Source organism: Siphateles boraxobius, unplaced genomic scaffold (assembly GCF_051911475.1).
Source record: "Siphateles boraxobius isolate OS27281-9 unplaced genomic scaffold, OSU_SipBor_1 46, whole genome shotgun sequence".
NCBI classification, from domain to species: Eukaryota; Metazoa; Chordata; class Actinopteri; order Cypriniformes; family Leuciscidae; genus Siphateles; species Siphateles boraxobius.
The window spans coordinates 7,810,126-7,820,253 of NW_027509097.1; positions in this window are offsets into that span (position 1 = coordinate 7,810,126).

Here is a 10,128-nt window from a genome sequence, read left to right on the forward strand (position 1 = left end):
GAGGCATCTGGGTTAAGGATGTGCCCTAGACTGAGAGTGTTACCAATCCTAATCCAATCAGCATAACAGTGTAATGTAAATATCCTAATCCAATCAGCCAGACTCTTCACCGATACCTTCACATTATCTTAATGGCCAGGCAGTGCATAAAGACAAAAGGTGATAGTCTCAGTGCTCTGACCAATTTAACTTACAATGGAGAGCTGGACAGACAGGAACAGGCAGGTTTGTGACATCATTTACCTTAGATACAAAATTCACACTAATAAACTTTCTCAGTTTCTATGCTATTGTATTGGAAGCTCAATTATACATTTAAAATAAAATTTGTAATCCTACAGCATACAAGGATATATATAAACTCTTAGACCTTTATAGAAGTCAGCAAGGTTCAACTACATAACTAACAGTCCTAGATAGACAGGATACAGTATAAACTTCAAACATACAGGAATACATCATGTTTACATTTCATAATCACTCATTTCTGGGTTTTAATGTTATAGATGCATGTGTGTGTGTGTGTGTGTGTGTGTGTGTGTGTGTGTGTGTGTGTGTGTGTGTGTGTGTGTGTGTGTGTGTGTGTGTGTGTGTGTGTGTGTGTGTGTGTGTGTGTGTGTGTGTGTGTGTTGTCCATTTGCGCATCTGGCATTCCTTCCTCGCTGGGGGGGGGGGGGGGGGTTTGGAGATAACGGTCTTCTTGGATGTTGGCTCGCGAACAAATCAGGATCGCGCGAGGATCTCTGTGGGGACTCATTACGCTGTAAAGGTGTCACAAACTAATCTACCCTCCAGACTGGCTGGCGCTAACGGAAGATTTAGAATTGGAAGAGTCATAGGTTGGGGCTTTAGAAACCCCTGTTAACGTGTGTTTATTGTGTTAAGGAATGCTGACTCCATGATTCTGCGCTCATACCCTACAGTCCCCCTTTTCGTCGGATGACGTCTCTGTGGAGACATCATCGGACGACAATCATCACAATGGCGGATGGCAGGTGAATCATGAGGGTTTTGTAGCAGGTGGTTATTGAGGCTGAGGGCTCAGCTCGATGAGATTCAAAGCGGTGTCTGGTGTGATCCCCTCTTTCCGGGGGTTCCGTCGGAAACCTCCAGACACGGCTTTCGTGAGCTTGGCTGTCGATGTTCGCATCTCGTTGAGCCTCCTATACAGGATGAAGGCCAGGCCTAGTGACAGGATGTGGCTGACTACCATAGAGATACACAGCGCGGTGTCGGCTGCGGTCCAGGCTTGGACAACAGGTGAGGTGTATTTGTAGAGGGTCAGTTGGCGTGGTGACGGCGGAAGCCAGCACCGTTTGGACAAGGCTTAAGGGTATCAGGTACGGTGGAATCCTTCCCATGGCTAGGCTGTCAATGGAAGAGCTCACCTCCCGCAGCATGTCTGCCATCAGGGCTGTGACCAGCTGAGTTTGAGCAAAGTCATTCTGGAAAACCGTAAACAGCTGTTTCATAGAGTTCACGGTCTGGTTCAGCAGGACGCTGTGAGTGTTGAGAACCACCACAGTTCCCCTCAAAGTCTTGCCGATGGTCTGAAGGGAGGCACTTTGTGTGTTGAGTTGCTCTTTTATCTGTGGGATTTCAGTCCGGATTTCGGCCACGTGCCGTCTCACGGTGGCTAAGTTCACTGAGTTGACACTAGACATACCGATGTTAAACAGAGTTCCGACGGCAGCGGCGGATCCGAGCAAAGCTCCAAGGAACCGTGTGGAGCGGCGGTTGTGTCCACTTAGCTCCGCTTGTGTGACAGTCATTTTCTCAAGTTGGTTGAGCATGTGCCTGACATCGGCCTCAGCGTGAGTGAGGGAGTCCTCTGTCCATCGGGCACCGGCCCAACTGTATTGGGCCACTGCGCTGGGGTAATGTGCTCTGTAAACATTACGCGGGTCTAGTCGAACATATACTTTCTGGGTGTGGGTCCGGCAGTTGGTGATCAGGAGTCCCGGTTGTTCCCTCAGGACGATGCCTGATGCCGGACCTGGTGAGATGATCTCCGATTGCGGCTGGCCTCTGGTCGACTGAAGGCACAGGATGGCAAACCACAGCAGCATCCTGGTAAAAGTGAAAGGGAGAGAGAAAGAGAAAGGGAGGAAAAATTTCAGCGAGTGTCGTCCTTGGTTGGCTAGGACAGTCTTTCCGCTTTTGAGGACGCCGGTATGCCACTTGGTTCGGTGTCTTGCAAGTGTCTCTGGTGCTGCGGTGTGCAGCACATGGTGCGTCATGGGCATACATTGGCATGACCCCCCTTTTGCACTGTGGCACCACAAGCTGTGGCGCAGTGATGGCATCAGGTGCAGAACGCTGAATGTTGTCTTGTGCACGCAGCATGTGCCGGTAGACGTCGGTTGTCAGGGGCATTGGTTGTCGGTGGGTGCAGACGGCGTTCGTGGGTGGTTGGAGGGGTATGAGAGGTGGTTTCTCATAGTGTCCATTGTTTGTCATAGTCTTTGGTAAGCTGGAACGTTAAGGTCAGGTTAAGCAGAGGCTCTGTGACATTTTGTCGCACTTGGGGTGAGACTAATGCATGACCCTAAAAGTTCAGAACCAAGGTTTAATGGGTTCGCTAGGAATGTAGCATAAAGCTATGCGTTTCACGTGTATCTAGCTAGTGAAGTGTGTCTTGTATCCTTATCATCTTAGCTGTGGATGTTAGGAGGCTAAGACTTATGTGGTTCCGAGAGTATTTCCCGGAAAGGGCATAGCCGAGATGAAATAACTGACTTAAGATGGTTCTTATGACTAAATTATTTCTCAGGACTTAACTAGTGGTTCACTACGGCTTGACGAAGTGAATGATAGGGGGAAAAAGGACAGCTTTCCTATTCAAATTAGGCTTATTATCAATCCTCAGGACTATAGTTATGCCCTAGTAATCGTTGAAATTACTTGTGTTGCAGGGTCATAAAAATTAGTGCACTTGTTGAAAATAAACAAAATCACAAATAAAGGTGTCTCTGTTTCCTTTCTGGGCCCTATGGGAAATGGAACCACATTCCAACAAGAGAGGAAATGGAATTGAATCATATAGATGACCGAAAAGACAAGGTAATAGCTGAATGCTATTATTATTAAAGTAAAAATAAAAATAAAATGTGGGTGAGTGGTCAAAACAGCGGGAATGATCTGAATGTGAGAATAGTCAGTAGCACTAGTGACTAAACTTTGAATTCGCTTGGACCAACACTCGATGGTGGGTTACAGCGGTTGCGTGTTCACGACCACTTTGTGTGTCCCTTCAAATGTTTAGTCAACATGCTGATGAAAATTCTCATTACTATACAGATTCTTCTCTAGCTACACATTTTACATGTACTTAAGCTTAAGTTTAATTGGCGATTTAGCCTACAGTGCTCAGCAAGGCCTATGCCTAAACTAGTGAAGGTGAACTTTAGCTGAGCAGAATTGAAAGTACGGAAAGTGAAGAATTACAAACCCTAACTGGGGTTAAAGAAAGTATTCTAGAATACTTTGGGCTGTATAAACAGCAGCTGTTATTAAGGCTTAAAGTAAATGATGCTAACTGCTAACTGTAGAAGTTATTATTTAGCTTAGCCTAAGCGGGATGGATGTTAGGTTAGGTTAGCCTAGCCTAAGCTAGATGGATGCTAGGTTAGGTTAGCTTAGCCTAAGCTGGATGGATGGATGCTAGGTTAGGTTAGCTTAGCCTAAGCTGGATGGACGCTAGGTTAGGTTAGCTTAGCCACCTAGGCTGGTTTGTTTACAACGTGACATCACGAGTTAGCACTTCCTGTGACAAGTCATTGTCATGGGAACTAGAGCATGTCAGAACAATTCGACAGTACCTGAAGAATGTCTGCACCTTTTAACGGGTTAAAAGGGTTATAAGGGGGCGCCTATACTTTAAAGTCTTTTGAGAACTTGACGTTACATTAAGTAAAATGCGACTGTGTTTTGGCATTTGCTAGTTTTACTCATGTAACTCTTCTCTTTACTTAACACAACTTATTCTATTTGTTTACCGAGTAAGGAAATAGATTTGCTGTAAGTCAAAGGTTGTCTAAGCATCTTACGTCCCTCTCATGCACAAATGCTGGCTCTTCAGCGAGTGAACAGTTTTGATCGCTAGGTAGCTCTCTGCTTGTAGATGCAGCTAAAATTTTTAGGTGAATTACATCAATCTAACAATAATTTGTAAGGCCATTACATTGTAGAAAGGGGAGCATCACCCAGGTCTACGTATATATAACACTGTCCTGAGCTTCCTTTGTCAGAAGCAGGTTTAGCAATACTGCAATTTGGATTTCTTTAACCAAAGCAGGATAGATATCGGTACAGTTTACAAGCTGCTGAGATGAGATTTTTTTTTTTTGTCAAACAGACTTACGCTTTACTGCTGAACTTACTTATATTAGTTGGAAATCTAAGACTCTTTCACTTACAGTAGAGATGTCAATTCCAGCTATTGTTTTATCTGCATTTAGACAAGCCAGCAACCAGTGATCAAAATGCTTATCGCATGTTGTGTTCCGTTTGGATTGCAATGATCAAATTAAACCTGTAGGTTAACAGTAGTTTCAACTCAGGTGGTTTTCCTACACTATGGCGTCAAGGTGACGTATGCCTTATTTGGAGCTAGGGTTTCCTGTAACCCTTTATTGTCATGGAAACTAATGTTTAGCAGTGTCATTTCAACCAGCATGTAGCAAATGTTTGTTTCGAAAAAGTTGTGCATAGTGTGTTGGCAGGTGAGGCATACACGTCCATTCAAGATTTTCTTTAAATCAGTTAAATTCTAAATTGTCTAATGCAGAGTCTTGCTTCTCTTCGAGCACACATTTTCATCTACTTTAAAAGTTTTATGTTTTATGCTGACCAGGGACCCTTTTACAGAGTCTTGCATTATGTTCATTCTGTGTGCCTTCTGGTTTTGCAGTTCGGAAACAATGGGATCTTAGGGGACCCTTTCTGAGGAGGCCTTATGTGTTAGAGGCCTTCTGTATCAGTTCACGCATCGTTGAGCAGCATTTCTTGGTCTCTGGCGAGCTGGAAGGTGCAGGGTAGTGAACTTGAATCTTGACTTGGTGCTGAGGCTGTGTACCCATGGATGGCTGCTGGAGTTCCTGGGAACTACCTGTTCGAGCCGGATGTTGTTCTGGCTGTACGACTGCACGTTCAGCTGTCACGTTTGGGGTATAAGAGTTCGATCTTTGCTCTTAGCTTTAGTGCCGAGTCTTTCAAAGGGCTGAGCTGACATTAAAGTGAGGTCTGAGCCGGTGTCTACCAGGGCTTCCAAGCTCACCTCATTTTCCAAAGTGATGGCTAGGTAGAGTTTCCGGGCCACCCCCTTTTTCGATCAGGTTCCCCAGGAGTCTTAGCGTAGGGGCTGATGTGGTGATCGATGGGCGGTTAGGGCCGGTCTTGTGTAGTTCTCTGCGGAGACAGACAGACAAGCAGCATTTCTAGGTATTTTGGGCTTTTGGACCCAGCTGTGGGAAACTGTGCTGTGTCGCTCAGGCTGTGCAGCTGTCAGCTGTGGTGGCTGGGTGATGCTGTCATTTTGTGATGTGACAGTTAGCTCTGTGCTCTGAGGCTGACGAGCAGTGTTCTGGTTGCCTGGTTCAGGTCTTACGCTTAGACATAGGATGTCTGTCTTGTCCCTCTTGTCTCCTTTGGAAAGTCTTTTGTGAAGAAGCTCTTTCAGCGACTTCAGGGTCTCAGCTGTCTCAGATGTGGCGGCACTGTTTTTTTCTGATGTGGGTTCAGACTTGTGCTTACCAGTGGCATGTCGAGAGGGGTTCCGCTCTGGGCTGTCTGGGCTTGATGGTCTGGTCGATGGGGCTCGGCTCTTTCTGGGCCATTGGTCGGTTTCCCATGTGGCTCCACCTTTTGGTTGGTCGGGTGGTTGTTGCAGGTCCCAGAATCTGTCAAAGCCCTCGCTCTGGTGTCTTGGACGAGCACCATCGCAGTAGTGCTGCCCTCTGTTGGCCTGGAACGGTCTTGACTCTCTGTAAACAGGGCTATGGTGTTGTGGGGCGCCCTCTAGAGGCAGCTCTGAGTAGGGCTCAGAGACAGAGTAGATTGTGGGGTTTTTCAAAGTCTTTTCGGACACAGTCTTTTGCTTTGTGTACGCTTCTTTTAGCTGTTGAGTAGTCATGCTATGTGGTCAGGCCAGGATGTCTAAATGATGACTCACTGTGGGGTGCAGATTTCGGAGAGACAAAGTTCTGAAGTTGAAATCATCCTCCATGCCGGACTGATTGAGGTCCATGGCTGTGATTAGTCTTTGGTCTGATTCTGGATCAGAGAATTCTTTAGTGAAGGCCTGCCGCAGCGGCTGGTAGTCCGACTTGACTGTCTCTGGTTGACGGTCGAGGAAGCTGCGCGCATCACGACTGGACGTGATTCTGAGCAGGTACAATCTGTCCCACGCGGTGACGTTGGTAACAGTTTGTAAGTGAAAGTCAATGTCCTGCGGATGGCGTGCACGTTGTGGCCTCCTGCATGGTTCGGAGTGAACATAGGGATGTTTCTGGCCAGCTTGTTAAGTCTTTTGGGAGCCATGCCGTGGTTAGTGGCCGGGGCTCTCCTGGAAAGGCTCTTCCCCCCTCGCTGCTGACGGGGGTTCTTGTGGGCTGGCTGGTGATGTTTTGAACAGTGGGCTTTCACCCCCCTGTACAGCTCTGGGTTCTTGGCTGAAAGGTGCGGACTGGCTGGTCAGGGAAATTTTGTGGTGTGCGTTTCCCCTTCCCGGTCCTTCTGCAGTCTATAAGAGGGTTTCAACTCTGTGTGAACGGTGTCAAGTTCGTGTTCGAGATCTTGTCTCTGCTGAACGTGCTTGTGGATGGTAGCACGGGCCTCTTGCGAGTTTCTTTCGCAGGCTGTGGCTTTCGAGTCTCTTTAAGTTCAGTCTCAGCTCTTTGCAAGGGGCTTCACTTTTGTCGGAGTTTCTCGTTGAGTTCCTCTCTGGTTCTTTTCTCTGACTGCACTCTTTGGTCTATGTGCAGATGAAGATCAGATAGGGCAGTTTGAAGTCTTTCCACTTCCTTCTGTAGCTCGGGGTCGTTGTCATCCTCGGCTTGCATCCTTAGCGTTGCAACTTCGTGCTCCAGGGCGATGCGGCTCCTTTCGTGGAGACGTGCTTGTGCGATCAGCCGGCAAGTGAGGTTGACGTATCTGACCGGTCTTTGTCGTGGGAGCTTTGGCTTGGTTTGTGCGCCATCAGCCTGTCCACGTCTGCGATGCTCTTGGCTCGGGGCTCTGAGTCACTGGCGACCTTGGTCAGGAATGGAGGTTTCATGAATCTCAGCCATGTCTCCAGGTTGTCCCAGCGGGTTGTGGGACTGTAGGACCGGAACATACTGGCTTCACTGTGGGCGAGAGGAACACAACACACACACAGAGAGACCAATGGAACTAAATTGCCCCTTGGGGATTAATAAAGCTATCTGTACCTGTATGCAGGTTCGTTCTACGTTTAACAAGCTATAATACGGGCTATGCCGCGTATGAAAATTTTGGTTAACTGATGCCGACAGTTAAATCATTTGGTAGGACAATTTGGGTAGGTCAGCATGGGCCTGAATAAAGATTTTTAACGGGGCGGTAGCTTAGGGGTCACCTGTTGATGCTAACGGCTTGGTTGTCAAACTATTATTCAGCGTTCCTTGTTGTCTCAGATAGGTTCTGTCTCTAAGTGAACTGAAAGGAGCAGAGCACAACAGAAAAGAGCAATGGCAAGATGGCAAAGTTTTAAGTAACATGCAACCATCCAAGATGGAAAGGTCTGTAATGAAATGGCGTTAATAGTACACAGGAAGTGTTACAGGGGAAGAGGAGGCCTAAGCCTGCGATTTGTGGCTAGGAGAGTAGGAGGGAGCCAAACACTTCAATGACCGGGGGAATCTCTAGATTCTGTGGCCAATACTAAGTGATGGATTTAATACCTTTTCTAGTTTCCCTGGGGTGAACTGAGGTCATTCGGGTTGGAGTCAGCATTTTGGTTGGTCTTTCTGTCGTCCCCAAACACTTGACAGCAGTGTCCCGGGCCCTTCCGCATATCTGTACCGATGTGTGCCCTCACGCAACCCGACCTTGAACACAACCGGCAGTGCCAAATTGGTGATGTCGTGTTGCGGGCTGCACCAACGGAGAAATACAGGAAAGTCCGAGACCCGTGCTCAGTCAGCGCTGGTGACGCAGGTCAGACGAACCAGCCTGCTGGACCCCAAGCAGAGATGACTGTCAAATCACCACAGCACGAGAGAAATTTCTACCTACAAACACAAAACAGGATGAAGGACAAGTGAACCTCAACGTGAATTAAAGCTCTCTCTATCTAAATCAAATTGAGTGTCTATTTTTTGTAGAAAAATCAAAGGCAACGGTTTTACTAAAATTATGGTACAAACAAAAAGGGAATTATGACAATGTTAATTATCAGAACAACCTAGCCTCCATTCAGAGAAGAGATTAAGTGCAGCAGGAAGAGCACAGGAGGAAGCAAGCTGTAGTGGCGTGTTTGGGCCACTAAGGGTTTGGGCCACTTCCTCCTGGTGGTCAACCTGGCTGACAGAGAACTTGATTTAAATTGCATTCAAACTGGTTTAAATACAATTCAAATCAAGCATATGCATAGATGTTAAGTAACTTCTAGAATAGTAAGGATACAGTTGTCATAACGTATCAAATACATATTTTTAAATTATTAAAAATAATTTGAAAAAGGAAATATAGTAATAAAGCCATAAAACCATTCCCAACAGGAAAGGAGACTTAATTCAAATTGATCTTGAAATTTGTTTGTTTCAAACCAAATTTGATTAAGTGTAGGAAATTAAAGGTTGGCATTATATTTGATGATGATCACGACTACGGTGAGGTATCAATGATAATAACCAAAATAAAACCAACTGGGAGAAAGCCACTTCAGAAAAGAATGATGTTAGGAACTAAGTGATGAGCTGACGTAGAGGGGGGAGGCCACAAGGGGCGCATTCCTCCTAAGTGGTCATCAGAAACTGGTACTGCTTACTTTTAAATTTTAAATTCAACTGTGGTTTGAACCAAATTCAAAATAAGTGTACACAGTCGGGAGTGAAATCATGTTAGTAAAACTGGAACTTGCACATGCATTGAAAGTTAGAAACACAATTTCAGAAATTCACTGGAAAAATCTGAAATTGTGATGAGAGAGATTGTTTAGGAAAAGACGGCCTCGTTACTAGTGTCCACGAGATGGCGCCATTTCGCTCATGGAGGGTAAAGTCAGGGGGCGGTGCGTAATTCGAGAACTGTCAAGCACTTAGGCCTCAGTGCTGCCCTCTAGTGTTTGTCAGCGGAATAACAACCACCCTGCTTCCATGTGTGATTCAAATTTGAGCGTGCAGACGCTTTTTCTGTAAGATCACACTTATCCAAAATAAAATCTCAGCGTTTTTTTATTTTTTTTCAGCTATATTTCACAAAACGGCGTGGCAGGAATTTTTTCTACACACACACATAGGGACAACAGGAATTAGCATCGGTTTTTCAATTCCCACATAAACAATTAGCGCTATTATTCACACGTGTTCGCTTATGAATTTTAAACCTCGGCGGGTTTTTTCTATTCGACACACGTGTGCACGGAAGGATTTCTTCGCTTCCACACACTAATATGGACAACAGGAATTATACGTCTGTCGTTCGGATCCAAATAACATTTATCAAATAGCACTTATGATTAAAAATGTTTTTCGGTTTTGGATTTTTTTGGTGCTATATTATAACAAACACGTCTGGCAGGATTGCTTCGCTGCGTCGTGCAAAAATAAAACAGGAAATATTCGTCAGTTTTTTCGACTCCCATGACATATTATCAAATAGCACTTATGATTAAATATGCTTTAGGTTTTTTACAATTGAGTAGCTACGTCAATGTTTAACCAGGAGTTCATCGTTAATCTAACGATTATAATATCAGGCCTTTCTTAAGAATAGTGAAAGAGCATCGTTTCACTAAATCTAGTCTTCACCCTGACAGAAGAATCTCGTTCGGACAGGGGAGTTTAACATTAAAATGTCACAATTCAAAAGAGGTTTCTTCGTCTTTTGTTGGACAAATTTAATACTATGAAACTGCAGTTTTACTTTTAGTTATTAACAATGGCA